The sequence below is a fragment of the Mustela nivalis genome (genome assembly GCF_964662115.1).
Source record: "Mustela nivalis genome assembly, chromosome: 11".
Taxonomy (NCBI): Eukaryota; Metazoa; Chordata; class Mammalia; order Carnivora; family Mustelidae; genus Mustela; species Mustela nivalis.
The window spans coordinates 30,509,452-30,526,273 of record NC_139030.1 but is presented as its reverse complement, the minus strand read 5'-3'; positions in this window follow the sequence as shown (position 1 = coordinate 30,526,273).

Sequence of the window (16,822 nt, the reverse complement as noted above, 5' to 3'; positions counted from 1 at the left end):
CCTTAGAGGGTCAGAGCAAACAGAATAGACATTTAAGATTTCACATGGAAAATAACACCTTGGCTAAGAGAAGAAAGGGAGAAAGAAATAAAGTGAGGTGCTGGTTAGTTAATCCCCTCCGCTCCATACCTGTGTCAGTGAATTCTTAAAGGTGGAAGTAAGAAGATTCGTACTGCAGGGAACCAAAGGAGTAGAGCTGACATCTCTGTGGACGAGAGATATCCATTAGCCTGCTGTAAGGCTGACTTGTGTGCCCATTCAAGAAGATAAATAAAGTTTAAGGGGTGGCAAGGGATGTCAACGGATTCTGAGTTTTAACCTAGGAAGCATTAGTGCTTGCATACCATCGTCATACTGCAAAGGTGGTTTTGTGATGCTTTCTTTCATTTTAATGTTTTAGATATCTGTGGAGAGGGTGCTTTTGCTGTTTTCCAGCTATTTCTGGGAGGATGCAGAGAAAGGAAGTGTCCCAGCCCTCTCTTTACAGACCCCACACATCATTTAGAAAACTGTCCATCAAATCCTCTCCAGGCCAAGACCTTAGTCAGCAGAACCTGATCATGGAGGCTTCTATAGCTCCAGGTCAACTGGGCAGGGGCACACAGGGACTGACAATAACACCAAAGTCATGACCCTGAAAATGTTTATGAAGTAGTTCCCAACCTTGCTTGTGAGTACTGTCACATAGGGAGTTTGTTTGTTTGTTTGTTTGTTTTAACCTAATACCCAAGCAGCACCCCAGACTACTTACTTAATTCATGATCTGTGAGAGTGAGGTCCAAGAGTCAGTACTTTTGAAACTACCCAAGGTAATCCCAATAAGCACCCAGTGCTGAACGTCACTAGTCTCAGATTTTGCCCACTCTCAGAGTGTAAAGGTTTTATCAACATAATGTAGAAAAAGGAAGTTAATAAACATTAGTCCTATAAATATATAGTTTGTTGTTATGGATTCACTTTGGAAAACAGAATATATTCATGTATATCATTTTTTTATTTCTAAATCAATTCTTATTTCATGTACCAACTTAAATATGTTAAAAATCTCCTATATTATTCTAGGAAAAAATGAATCAGCTTTTGACCATACACTCAAGAGCAGGTTGTGATTTTCAAAGGTAGCAGTTATAGAACTAGTGCCTAAACAGAAAACCTCTCCTATTTAGCTGAGGCAGTATTATAAAATTTGAAAGAAAATAGAAAAAAAAAATATATATATATATATATAAAACTTTTTAATAGTAATAATCACTAAGTCAGTCCCAAATTCTGGATCAACAATTTCCCTTTTTCTATAATGTCACAGGGAAAGGGACTCTTTTCAACATAATCCTTTAAAGCATCTGGTTTTTCAGGAAACTAAAATTCTCTCTCTCCTTCTCCCTCTACTATTATCTTTGTTTGTTGTGTTCAGTGTTTAGGATGGCTGGCTATTGTAGGGAGGCCGGATAAAAGGGGACATGGGATCAGTAGAAGCTATTCTGTCCTACAGAAATTCAGCTTATTAGTTTCTCTGGGCATCTTGATATTCAAATTTCTCATTCCAGAGGTAAGGAAAATGTTAAATTGAAGGCTTTAAGGCTTCTCTGCATCACATATGTTGTAAAGAAAAGAAATCTGGATTAGGAGTCAGGGGCTAGTGTCAGTATGCACAACTCTTGAGTTAACAATTTGTCCTATCTTGAATGAATCACTTAACCAGCTTTCCTGACAATTTTGTCATCTGTCCACGAAGGGGCTTGTACAACACTGAAGGACTTAGTCCCTTCTAACTTGAACTTCTTATGGCATAATTTTCCATCTGTGACCTATGGAAATAATTTCATTTTGAGGAGTTTGATGGCAATTCATTTCATTTGTTATAAATCAAATGTAGGGTGAATAAACAAGTTATGGAGGGTTCCCAGAAGAGACTGGAAAACATTTCTTTCCTGTAACTATGCTGTTTATAATTGCAGGTTACACAAATTTCCATATTATTTCAGTTGCAGAAGCTCTGCTCAACATTGATTTAGGGCATTCAGATTATATTAAATATGTATGTTCTATGAAATAACATTATATGTACATATAATTAAGATCCTGGTGTATGTTTTCGGACAAATAGTGTTGCTGCAATGAAAGAAAGAAAGAAAGATAGATAGAAGGAAAGAAAGAAAGAAAAAAAGGAAGAAAGAGAGAAAAAGGCTGTGCTGTGTGTATGTGTATGTGTGTGTGTTGGGGGGATGGTCAAAACCAAACAAAACCTCAGACACCAAAAGCTGCATAAATCAAAGCTTAAAATCTGACTGGTAACAGCAGGACCCAATCCACGAGTATAAACTGACAGAGGTGTGTTTTCCAAAGCTACTCAATCCACTTGTATACACAAAGCTTGAATTTATTGGGCTTCGCCGAAACGACCATTTGCTTCTATGGCTCAAGCTTTGTTTCCTTGAGGGTTTCCCAATCTGTCTCCCTCTTAAGCAAACTCATGAGATGTGTTCTTTTAATCTAAACCAATTGCATTCTTCTTAGTCTTTCTCCTTTTAAGGTAAAATGGATTTTAATTCATGTTAATGCCAATGAAATTTGGCATATTCTGATTCTAAGGCATGCAATTTCTTTCCATACAGCTCTTTTAAAATAATGATCTCTATATATTTGAAAGACAGGATAATCAGGTTTAAAGATTCTTCGGAAGGTCATGTAAGCCCTATTCCTGCCTTCTCACACATGTACTCTTGAACAGAGGAGTGAGGTTCTCAAAGCTCTCCTCTATTTCATGGAAACAATCTAGTTTCTTCTGAATCAGTCATTTTAACAGGATGTTCCTATTTACTTATTCATAGCACCTGAATTATGGTCAGAGATATTGGACCATACAGAATGACAGGCCTGGGTTGGAATCAAAGAGGAAGCAAACTTCCTCACTGCTGTCACTTTGACCCATGTTACACATGGGGGATTTAGGCTGACAAGTGTTCACATTTTCTGATATGCACATTTTTTCAGAAACAATCTGTACACTCTGTGAATGTTAAACTGATCTTGTACAAAACTGGGTAGCTCAGTAGTGTCAACTTCATATATTGTTTTTATGCTCCAGGTCACAGTCCTTGCAAGGGCCTCTATTTGCAGTTACCAGATAAGATGGCAGTCCTCTCTACACAGTACTTTTTGGTACATATGGTGAAGCACTCAGCTGATTTTTTTTTTCCTCTATGTTTTAGGCTTTATCGATGAGGATTCTGCTATCTCCAACCTACTGGGCCACAGATGCAAATAATGATTATTTTCGAGGTGTTTGGGTGGCTCAGTCGGTTAAGCATTGCCTTTGGCTCAGGTTATGATCCCAGGATCCTCAGATGGAGTTCTGCATCAGGCTCTCTGATCAACAAAGAGCCTGCTTCTCCTTCTCCCTCTGCTTGCTGCTCTGCCTACTTGTGCTTTATCTCTCTGTCAAATAAACAAAATCTTAAAAAAAAAAAAAAAAAGAAAAGAAAAAGAATGCTGATTTGCCAACATGCTCTCATCTAGGGCTTCAAGCAGAAAATCAAACGCCTTTGAGTCTCTTCTCCCTCATATATGAATCCAACCCTTCTTTAGACATTCAAATTAGAAAAAGATTGGAACACCTCTAAAATAAAATACATATATGATTAAAGTATACATGATTTTAGCCTGCCTTTTGTTAGACCTCTTATTTGCATTTTAAAAATATCCATTAACCCAGGAAAAATTTCAAACTACTTACAAGCATCAGATAAAATTCAACCAGTTTATCTTTGGTTTATTTTTAAGAAATTTACCAAAATAGTTTGTGCTTGTGGTTATAACCAAAAGTTGAAAGAATATATGTGTGTTTGTTTGTGTGTATATTCATATATATATATGTGTGAGTGTGTGTGTGTGTGTGTGTGTTTAGAGAGAATGAGAGAGAGAGAGAGTCTAGTGCAGGCAATCACATGGTATTAGGATATTTGGATATTAAAATATTGGACCTACTCTGATGGCAAAGGACTTTTAACTATGGCTAGAGCTTTGTCTGAATTCAAAGAAGTATAATGCTGAGCATATACCATTTTCTGTTTTATTCAAACCATCTTCTCTTGTTGACATATTGTTTCTTATATATAGCCATGCTAAAATATCTCTTAATCTTCAAGACTCAGTGAAATGGTCACCTCTTGCATAGAACAAGCTCTTCTTCCTAGAAAATCTCATAACTCTCTGTCTTCTTTTTATATTACCACTTGCTTTTGGTTCTCTCTTGGTCCATGGGCTTATTTGTATAAAAAACTTTTTACTATGATCATCATCATCATCATTGTCATCTGTATTCATCTTTCTCTCTCTCTCTCTCTTTTTTTTTTTTTGTATTTTATACAATGCTTAGCACAATACTTTGAATGGTGTATATACTTAATCTGTATTTTTTAATGTATGAAGGGAAAAGTTATAACACTTTTATTCTTTGTTATCGTGAAACAGCACCTCGACTGTACTGCTTAACATTCTGGTTCCAACCTAAATGAGAGAAACAATTTGCTCTTTAAGGCTGTACATCTTGCTCCAAACTCAGGGTCTGAACTTAAATTAAAAGCTGGCTCCTTTTCAATTGAGAATCACTTAGTTTTATTCTCTGTCTTCCTCCGAATCCTGAGCTACTTTGAAAGTTCATGAGGATTCCATCAGAAGTGCACGGACAGGAGAGCTAGCCATCACGGGTATTTCTACACATTAAGTCTAGAGTTTCCCGAGCTTTATCTGGTAACAGAGGATCATCCACAGGCCAAATGGTGAAATTATAACTAGGATTTCCACTTACATAGAAATAGATCCCCCAAAACAATAATGTCCTGAATATCCATATGGCTAAAGATACAAGTGGCTCACTTTGTTCCATATAGAAATCTTCCCTGTGATCACTAATTTTAGCAGGGCTCACTGAAGGAGTTGCCACGAGGCTCTCAGGAACAGAGGTTTATTTTATTTTTACCATATCTTAGGTTAGAGAAGAACAACATTAGCAGAGGTCCCTATTAAAATATAAATAAATGTTATTTATACCACATAGTCATCTTGGCCACTTGAAATTTGGTCCTGACTTACCAGTTTTCATTTGAATTTTTGCTGAAAATTCCATTGCTTGGAAATTGTACAGATGTGTTTAAGACAATAAACAAAGTCTAAATATGATAAGGGAAATGATGCTAAATTGATTTTTGAGAGTCTTTCACTTATATGAAAAATGACAAAACAAATGACATAATGCGTTAAAATATTTACTACATATATAACTGGGAGCCATATCAACTTGTATATAAAGAGTTTCTGCAGATTAACAAGAAAAATATTTTAAAATTAACAAAATATCAATAGGCAACTAATTGAAAAGTGTTACAAATAGTTAATACATATATGAAAAGGGAACTTAGTTCTGTAATAAAATAAATTGACCGTTTTAAAACTCCTATTTAACTATCAAATTAAATGCTACAAAGTTTGAAAATATCTAGAGTTGATATAGTTTTAATCACCTCTACATTTACAATATATCTTACAACTGAATTTCTGTATGTCCTTTGACTCAGGATTTCTACTTATGGGAATTCATTATAAAATTTCTCCCATAATATAAATACATATGTAAAAATTTATTATAGTATTTTTGAAGAACTCAAGATTCTATCAATGGAAAAGATTAAAATAATTCATTATGTATGCATATTGGTACATGGATATGATATGAGAATATATGGGTATCTTAAATTTATCTTAAGAAATAAACTAAAAAAATTCAATATATTGATATGTCAAGAAAGTATACTGAAGAACAACATGGATTGTATAATCTCTTATATAGAAATCTGGAAATTATCAGTGTATATAAACAAAATAAAAATTAAGAAATATGCATAAATCTTTTTGAAGAATGGTCTTCTCATGATGTAAAATTATTGAAGATCTTGAACTTCTAGAATATATTCCTCTGCTTGACTTGTGCACACGTTTATGTTATTTGTTTAAGTCTGAAAACAAAATATGTTTTGTTCATAGAATTTAAATAACATTTATCTAACAAAGTACTGTAGTGTTCAAATTGGTACTGATTATAAGAGAAATTTACTTGAAAACTAACTTTACATGTATTTGATGAATATTAGTAATTTAATCTATACTTTTCAGGGCATTAATCCTTGCAAGATACCCAACAATGTTATTAAAAATTCAACAGAATGATTATTGTTTATAATTTTAACATTTAACATCTTTCTTTAAAAATCAATAAGGTATAGTTAAACTCTCTTCTTATAAAATTATAAGGATGTCTTCTGACAAAATTATGAAAGATTATTTCTCCTATTGAGTATGAAGTGAACCTAGAGATGCACTATATCCTAGGATAAACTCTCATGTCCCCAGAACAATAATTAAAATAATTATTAAAAAATAAAGGATCCATGAAAAGGCCAATGTGACCAAATCTTTTAAAATGGTTACTCTCGGGGCACCTGGGTAGCTCAGTGGGTTAAAGCCTCTGCCTTCGGCTCAGGTCATGATCCCAGGGTCCTGGGATTGAGCCCTGCATCGGGCTCTCTGCTCAGCAGGGAGTCAGCTTCCCCCCCTCTCTCTGCCTGCCTCTCTGCCTACTTGTGATCTCTCTCTCTCTCTCTGTGTCAAATAGAGTCTTGAAAAAATAAAAAAATAAAAAATAAATAAAATAAAATGGTTACTCTCTTTTGAGATTCACTATATTTTTATCACATTTTACTCCAAATAGTTAAAAAAAATAGAATTTAAAATGTTCTGTGCTTTTAAAAAAATCAAATATTATTTTTATTTTACTCTCCCTAAAATTGCATTGCCACCAGTAGCTGATAAATCAGTTGTTGACTTTCAAGAGGGCAGAGGTTATTATTGTTCTTTGGTAGTCATAGATACATTGTTCAATTAATATTCTCTCTGGATTTGTGAGTAACACATCATTCTACCTTTTTTTTTTCAGCAAGACATTAAATATAATAAAAAATGTTATGACTGGTCTTTTGCCTCAAAGGGATTTTGTAAGCCTTAAAAATATATTTAAATACATGTAAAATGCAACACACTACTCTGACTTCCATATAATTCCATAATTTACAAAGATAATTTGATATTTTAATGAAAATAGGTATGCCAAATACGATAATGCTCTTATACTCCATAGGGAAAAAATAACTTTCATATATTTAATGCTTTTTAACCACAACATAACTAGAGATTCTCACTTAGCAAATACTGTCTCTGAGTTAATATAAATATAAAGAGGAATACAATCTCTACTGGGTAGCATTAACCTTTACTCAATCATTAAACAATGAGAAATATTGGACTGTTTTTGTTATGGATTAAGAAAATGCTTTTGGATACAGATAAACATTTGTCCCTGCTGGAATCTCCTTCAGCAGTAATGCATCATTATGCCTGACCAGCCCTAGAAACCCTGGAAAGACAAAATATGTACATGTTGGTTGTTAAGCATATGTGATGTGTTTTGCTTTGTCACCTGGCAACCAAAAGATTTCTGAACTTTGCCAAAATCCAAACTTTTGAGACTCTTAAGCTGCTTAATTTTTATATTCATAGAATGCAACCCAAGGTATATTTTTGCTTGGAAAGCTACTTGACTTCTTGAGTTTTGATAGATTTTAACTTAGATTGTTTAACGTTATTCTTAGGCATGACAACTTCAATTCAGATCAGAGTCCATGCTAGTTCTTGAGACCTACATGGATAGTTGATGAATCTTAAAAATCTCATAGATTTCAGGTCTTTATTAGGACTTGATTTAGCCAGGAGAAAAGGGAATCAGACGATGAGTATCCTAATCTTGCTCAGCTCTGTTATTTACATTAACCTTGAGACTTCAGAAGATCATGGAATCCCTCTGGTCCCAGTTTCTTCATTTGTAGATTTGGGAGGTTCATTGAAAAAGTTCAAAGAGTCCTAAAACATATTTGAGGTGTATATATCCTTTTTTCAAATCAGAGGAATGTAGAAGATTTTCAGTCCAATGACACATGAGTACACACACATTTTATTTTTACCCACTCGATTCTTTGTTTGTTTTTAAAGATTTATTTAGTTAGTTGAGAGAGAGAGTAAGAGAGTGAGCATTTGTGTGTGAGACCAGTGGGGACAGGCAGAGAGAGAGAGAGGAGAGAGAGAGAGAGGGGTCTTCAGCTGACTCCACCATGAGGCAGGGGTTAAGGTGGGGCTTGACTGGGAATTGACTGGGCTCCACTGGGGCTCAATCCAGGACCCTGAGATCACAATCTAGGTCAAAACCAAGAGCTGGTGGCTCAACGGATTGCTCCACCCAGGTGCCCCATATCCTTACCCAGGTGCCCCATATCCTTTCCCAGTCAATTCTTTAACCCCACATTCCATCCTCAAACCCTCCAGCATGTTCAGTGTATACCTAATACTTGTAAGATAGAAATCTGGCTAAAAATGCATTAGAAGTGTCATAAGCTTAAAAAAAAAAGTTTCTATAGTCATTATTACTATTTACCATCAAAGATATTGAACTATTGTTCTTTTCTTCCTCTTAAAATCCCCCTTTCCTTATTCCATTTCCAATATGAGCCAAGGATAAATCATGTTACTCTGATTTAATTTGGTTACCTGGATTTTTACAAATGTGGACTATCCTGGAAGACTGAACTGAATTGTGGAATCGATTAATTGCAATTGGCAAGTCTTCTATAAATGCTGTCTTTATAAAGCATCTAAATTGCGTTCCTAAATAATACATCAAATAAGGATGAATAGTTTCACTATCTTTAACATTTGCTTGAATGATACAAAGGATATAGGAACTATAAGTAAATATTTGCCAATGGAGATCGTGAGTTTATGGCAAAATAGACACCAGAGTGCTACATAATTTGTGTTTGGTCAGAGAAAGACTATTCAGATTTTTGTTATCCTAATGATAAAAAAATTGGTCTTGCTACTTGTTCCAGTAAAAGAGAGAAGTATTCTCAAATGCTAAAACAATAGTAGTTCCTTTGGTGAGTGATGCACCACTTAGTAATAATGCAGTACATTTTGAACAGATCTGTAGTTTTTCAATGACAAACATCAAATAGAAAGAAAAAGGTTATGTCACCTTCACCCTCACAGTACTGTCATTTATATGCTATCAGCTCATTAAATTCACATTAGGATACTCCATGGGACTTGAGCTGCTATTAGTGCACCTAAAATGGCATAACAAAATCTCAGTTCACTTTAAGAGAGATGGCATTGCGACATTTTGTATTTCATCACTGAATTATTACAGTCTCAGATGCATTCTGCTGTGATGGTAATGGAAGGAGGAGTATAAGAGAGGAAAGCTGTCCATTTGTTGTTCCCCAGGGAGAGAAAAAGCAAAGTTTGATTAAAAAAAATTTAAGGAAGTGAAAGTAAAGCATTAACAATTTAACCTCTGTATCAAGGCTGAAAATATACCAGTGAAGGCAAATGTTACATTTTGAGATAGGCTCTGAGGAACTAAAGGTAAAGTGAATTTATTAAATGTCTCTGGAGTTTGGCTGGTTACTTGGTTTATGTTGACAGGTGGATGGCCTCCTGTACTCCATATTATCTTTAAAAAAGTGCTCACTGGTAGTGCTGTCCTTTTCTATTCTGTTTTCACTATGTACATCCTTGTGAAAAAATACCAGTAGGCTCTTACAAAGAAATGATCCTGTGACAAATATTGTGAATATTGATAGTTTTGTCATGATATCAGAAGTTTTTCATGATGACAAATGAAAGTTTATTGTCTTCTATTCTGACATACATGTTTCTACCCAAGAGTTCATGAAACAATTTTAGCACCACTTACAGTGATCAAATTGTGCATTTGTCAAGTGTGTAGTCACCAGGGGAAGAAGCCTGGCCTAGCGATGGTTTACATGTGATACCAGGATTGATGTTTTCTTTGAAAGCCTGTGCACTCAGGAGAAATTTTAACCAACGGAGAAAAGCAGAGTATATGCTTAATGTAATATGTGAGCACATAGAAAAGGAGAAATAAGAATGTTTATTATGAGATGAAATCATGTAATAGCACAATGATACCCTTTTCTCAAGATCATTTCTTAGTGAATTTGAATAGAAAAAAAAACAGTTAATTATAAATCTTTATGTTGTCTAGGATATTTAGAAGTAATTACCACAATATTTCAGGACTGAGGGTTTGTGTTATATCGCTATTTGCACAATTTTTAAAATTGTAGTTGTGTGGGCATTTTAGATTTCATGATTATTTCTTCTTCTCCTTCTTCTTTTTTTTTTTCTGACAAACCTATTGTCAATAGGTAAAAGAAAATGTATCAACTATGTGAAAATATAAATACCTGTTGCTTGTTAGGAAATTTGGGTTGTAGCTGGAGCTCAGCTGTGCTGGCAACTCCAATTCAGTGTAAGTTTTCTCACCTGAAACAATGAAGGGTCAGAACAAGATAATCATTCAAATTCTCCATAATTCTCAATAACTATGTGTTCTAAAAAAATAGCAGAGTGTTGGAAAAAGAAACGCAACAGGAGTTTCAGATATTGGCCTTTGCATGACTATTAACCTGAGAGACCTAAATTAGCCATTTATTTGCTCTGAGACTTAGTTTGCCTTCCTGTAACATAAGGCAAAATAATTTCTGATCTCTAAAACATCTTGAGATCTAAAGTTTTATTTCTTTTTATTCTCCAGTCCCTTTGTAGCTCTATCAAATTTTACCTGTGCTATTAGAAGAGGCATTAAATCACATAGAGTACCCATCCTTCTTTGTGGAAATTATATATAGTATACCGATCTATTCCCAGGAGTTTAGAAAATGTTGTTTGGGGGGCACCTGGGTGGCTCAGTGGTTTAAAGCCTCTGCCTTCGGCTCGGGTCATGATCCCAGGGTCCGGAAATCGAGCCCCACATCGGGCTCTCTGCTCAGCAGGGAGCCTGCTTCCTTTCCTCTCTCTCTGCCTCTCTGCCTCCCTGTGATTTCTGTCTGTCAAAATAAATAAAATCTTAAAAAAAAAAAAAAAAAAGAAAGAAAATGTTGTTTGGTATGAACCAAATTAACAGCTGCAATGAAGTCCCCTAGATACAAACTTGTGAAGCAACAAGATTGATTTTTGCCTCTGTAATACCACAGTTACATACAACATTTTAGCTTCTCCACCTCAGCCACGTTCAGTCATCTGGTTACATGTCTAACACCTGCAGCCATCCAAATACGATAACTTCATAGCCATCCTAATAAGATAAGGAAAATGAGACCTACACAGGATAAATGACTCATCCAAGGTGACACAGCAGAGAGCTAGGATTAGAATAGTTTCATGAAGTGTTTGTCTAGCCACTGTCCTGTTCTCCTTTATGTCTCTTTCAGCCTTTATATGACTGATGACAGGGTGGATTCTTTTGAGGGAGATTTGCCTATCATTGTAGGCAATGTTAAGAATGATACTGGAGGGCGCCTGGGTGGCTCAGTGGGTTAAGCCGCTGCCTTCGGCTCAGGTCATGATCTCAGAGTCCTGAGATCGAGTCCCACATCGGGCTCCCTGCTCAGCGGGGAGCCTGCTTCCCTCTCTCTCTCTCTCTGCCTGCCTCTCCATCTACTTGTGATTTCTCTCTGTCAAATAAATAAATAAAATCTTAAAAAAAAAAAAAAGAATGATATTGTAGAATGATAAGACTTTCATGGGATATGAAGATTCAATTGGCACTAAGGAAGAATTTTTCAAAGAAAACCAATTTATTTTAGGTATCCTCTGAAATGAATGAGTAATAGATTTTTTTTTTCTCAACTTGAGAAGTTCTAATCCATATTCAATACATTTCATGTACACTTGGAATGGCATTCTGAATTTTATTTGTCTTTATGTTCTGAAGTCGCCTGCAAAGCCTGGGCATGAGGTGCAGACCTTATAATCATGCCCTATACAAAATCATTGAGTCTGACCATTTTTGAAATAAGCTAGTGTTTGTTGTGTACCCTGCAGGTGTGTCCTTTTTCTCTTCTTAAACTTTACGTGTGTGTGTGTGTGTAATATCTCTACATCAATATAAAGTGTATTTTAGTTATGTGGCCTGTACTTTCATATCATTTTTCTTAAATGCAGAGTACCCAAAAATGTATGAATATGGTCATAAATGTCGCCTTGGGAAGCTGGCATCATTCAACATAAAACAAATGAGATTAGCCATTTGCAGCAATAACCTTCCCTAAGAGGCTGTTTTACATGCCTTTTGGTAAGATAAATGGGTTTCCTAAAATTCAGCCAGGAGCCTATGGAACTTTCCCCAGACCCAACCGGGGACACAGCAATCAGACATTTAAGTAATGAAAAACAAACTAGAAAGTAATTAGCTGTGTGAAATACTTATCATAAAGAAAGTTTATCACAGAGTCTTTCATTAAGTGACAGGTTTGTTTGTTCTTTTTAATTTTTGGTTTTGTTTTTTTAAAAATTAAATACTGAAATTTGTCAGTGTTTCCTCAGCAATGCCCCAGAAAGAGGGTGCTGTTTTTAGTTTTTTGTTTTTGTTTTTCCCTTAGCTTCTTGAAAGGTATGAATCTGAAATGCAGAGGGATGCAACAGTCTACCGCTAAGTGAACACAGTATTCCCCAATATCTTCCAATTCCCTTTGTTTCACCTCTTGACTCACCACAAAAACTATCTGATCTTATTGTGATTTCCCAAGAAGACTTTTACTGGGAAATAGCATGTACTTTCCAGCTGATGCGAGTATCCTGTTACATAGCGCAGTGCGTTGTTCCATGTAAGTGACTAAATTGGCATTCTTGTTTATAAATCTGTTTCCTGTAAGCTTATTTAGCATTAATGAGTCCTCTAGAGTCTGACCATCCCTGGGAAAACTGATAAAATAGCGTTCCTGACTAGGCTAAGCCAAGGCCCACACCCTGGGTCTGAAGTAACTCCAGCAAATATGATTTATATGCCATGCGTTTTTGCCGGAAACTGCAATTCCACCAGCCTCTCTTTACTCCTGGTACTTACTAGGGAGAAGAAGTCTTAGGATGAAAACTTCACTTTTGGAGATCCGCAATGTATTTTATATAATAGTGGGTTATAGAAGTTGAGTCCGATGAGCATTGTAAAAACCACTATTTCTCAATACCCCAATTTTTTTCATGTGACTCATATTCAACTTTCTGGGAATATACAGTGGAAAACTTTGCTTGGGGGATAATATAGTTTTAGTGATCCTGAAGAATACTTGGCAGTACAGCTTCTCATCAGGAATTTCTATCTCATTTGCATCAAGATAAAAAGGAAAATTTCTCAGCGTACAAACCCCAATAATGATAATGTCTGACCCTGCGATAATAATGCTAGTTTCAGCTGGAAGCTACATCGAGACGACCTGCATTACATCTGCACTAGTACTTGGCAGTGTCTTTTCCTGACATTTTGTTAGCTTCCATTTTTTGTAAGAGGGTTTATTCTTAACAAGGAATACAGAATACAGGGATGCCTGGGTGGCTAAGCTGGCTAAGCATCTGCCTTTGGCTCAGGTCATGATCTCTGGGTCCTTGGTTTGAGTCCTGCATCAGGCTCCCTGCCCTGTGGGACACCTGCTTCTCTCTCTCTCTGCTCTCTGCCTGCTTGTGCTTTGTCTCACTCTTGCTCTCTTTCAAAAACATAAAACCTTAAAAAAAAAAAAAAAAAGGACCCAGAATACAGCATTTAGGGTAGCTGTAGAACATCAGTCAGGATAGTTCTGTCACAAAACTTTATCAGACTTAAAAATATCCAGAATCAGTCACATCCTACTGTGCTGGGATCAAAGGGGGTACCCAATAAATACCATCCCTCTTTCTTATCAGAGTTCTGACAAATAATTGAGAAATAAAATAGATGAGTAACAGATGAAACCCAATGTGTTTCTTATTTACTGACCAGATGTGAGTCCCTTGATTAGAGTGACAGCTACTTGGACCTGCCAACTGAACTTTTGAATTTAGGTTGAATGACTCACCTAGGCCCAGCAGATTGGACTCAGCAGGTGGGGAAAGGCAACCACTGGACCAGTAAAGGAGCTGTGTTCTCCTTGTGGGAAGAAATTGGTAGAATAGTCCTGAGAATACCTGCTTCATTCCTCAGGTGAAAGACCTTCGTCTGCGATGAAGTCAGTGAAGAGATGAGAGAAAGTCATCCTCTGTGTGGAAAGGATAGTCAGGAACAGGGAATTAAGATTTCCTTCTAACACACTATTACACAATTTCCAAAATATAAGACTTAAACTAAACATTAAAAAGAAAAAAAAATACTGGTAAAATTTAAATACAGTATACTCTTCCTACAAGACAGAGCTGACAGAAATTTGTTAAGTGGACAAGTAAATTATGTAAATGTGCCTGTAGCTTGACAAGAGAAGAAAAGATAAAAATGCAGTGAGCTAAGGACTTCCATGCAGACAGAAGAGTAATGGGACTATCCTCCCTTCCTACCAGAAATGGACTGATAATGCAACAGTGGTGTTAGTGATATGAGTTTCCTAGGATTGCTGTACCATGGTTTTGGTCTTTTTTCGTTTGTTTTCATCGCATTTATTCTTTTCTCAAATCTTTCAGAGAGGTCACTGGTATCCACATTAGTGGTTGTAAAAGTCTGAATATCAAATGTATTTCAGCTTAGACTATTGGGTTGTCTAAAATTAATCAGTGTCACCATAAATTGCAGTTAGATGGATGATTTTTAAAAATGCATAAAACCACAGATTTAAAAATCATTGGATTGATAGTAACTAATTTTCCTTTTCCATGTGCAGTATATATTCCTTTAAACTTACACATCTCTCTATGCTTCCTCAGTAACTGTTTATTAGGTCCCTAGTTATAACATGCTCTGTCTTTGCTATAACCTAGGATTCAAAATCAAGTGTGATGCTGTTTGTGGCCTGGAATAGTTTTTATTTCCCAGAGAGGGGATTGGGGAAGAAAGGAAATCAGTGATCATCACACAGTCAAAGATTTTAGGGTGGTGGTATGTAGGGTGATATGTCCTGTGGGAAACACAGCATCTGCATCAGACTGGGCCATCAAGACATCTGGGCAAGTTGTGCTTGAGATAAGCTTTCATTTGTGCATGTTTTCTTTTTTTAGCTTCCATTTTTATATAATTTCAAGAAAAGTTATTCTGAATCACTTGGCAGTAAATTGAAGATGTCATGCATCTTTACATCATTATCTTTGCGTGTATTTCCTAAAAACAGGACATCTCTTACATAACAACACTGTGTTGATCAAAGTCAGGAAATTTAATATTGAGACAGTGATACAGTATTATTATCTAATCCATGATCCATATTCAGAATATTTCAATTATCCTAATAATGGGCTATGTTTACTATTTTTCCCCAATTCCAAGATCTATTTGGGAATTGCTTGTTGCAATTAGTTGCCTAATCTCTTTAGCTTCTTTTACTCAGTCTCTATCTTGACCTTGATATTTTTGAGAAGTATTGGACAGTTATTTTGTAATTCAATTTGCATTCATTTGATGTTTCACATGATTAAATTCAGATCATGATTTTTTACAGGATCACCAGAGAAGTGATAATGTGCCCTTCCCGGAAAACCTGTGATGTCTGCTTGTACTAACATTTGGCCACTTGGTTAAGGAGCTGTTCTCTAAGTTTCAACACAGTAAAGCTACTCTTTTTTCCTTTGTAATCAAAGAGTGTTAATGATTTTAGCAGGGGAAGTTGGGTAGTTAAAAACGTTTGAAAAAAAAAAATATATATATATATATTTGTATTAGTTTTGGGGTGTTATAAATAAAACTGCCATGGAAAGAGCCAGGCATGTTCCTGAGTTATCGGGGAAAGTCTCACTGATAATATGATAATAAATTAGAAGAGAATAACTGTTCCTGACATGGAGACCATTTTGAGTGAGGAAATTTTACTTGGATAAGTTAGAATATGTTTGGATATAAGAATCAGAATACTCAACCCCAAATGGCCTAAATGATGGGGTTTTATTATCTTCTGCGAGAGGCCTGGAAGTAAGTTATCCCAGGGTTTATCTAACGGCTCAAGGTTTTCATCAAAGAACAAAAATCATTCTTTGAAACTATCATTTTCAATATATTCAGATTGCCTCAGGTTTGTTTCATTATGGTCACGAGATGCCCCCCGTTGACTCTCGAAACCACTGTTTTATGAGTAAAGAAGGATGAGTGACTACTAAGGAGACAAAAACAGTAGTGCTTTCCCCACTAAATGAGAAAAATTATGGGAAAAGATCGTGCTTCCACATTCTTCAAGCGACACATTCATTACAAGAAAATTATTTGCTTTGAAGTGTCCACTTCACATTCTTTGTGTAATTAACCATTATACTATAAAATAGTGATGGTGGTTTGCTTCTGCTTAATATGCTACATTTGTTATCTGAATGAAAATGTTCTCATCTCTTCCAAAAATGGAAGATAAAAAGTTCCTTTATTTGTCATATTCTTCATGGATTGATACTAATCTCTCTTCTTGTTCCATGACAGCCTATCTAGTTATATGTTTAAGAACTAAGCTGCAATTCTAACTTTCACTAACACTTCTTATTAAAAAAAAAAAATAGGGAAAATTGTATAGAAGGAAAAAGGAAAAGAACATGCATGATTATTTCAGTCAATACACTACAGCTAATATTTACTACTTCTTTCCTCTTCTTGGAAATTTCATGTCACCTTTGTCCTCAGTCTGAATTTGGGATGATAGAGCTTTTTTGATTGGTAGGATGAACCAAACCTTTCCTTCTCAATGTTCTATATTTTAATGGC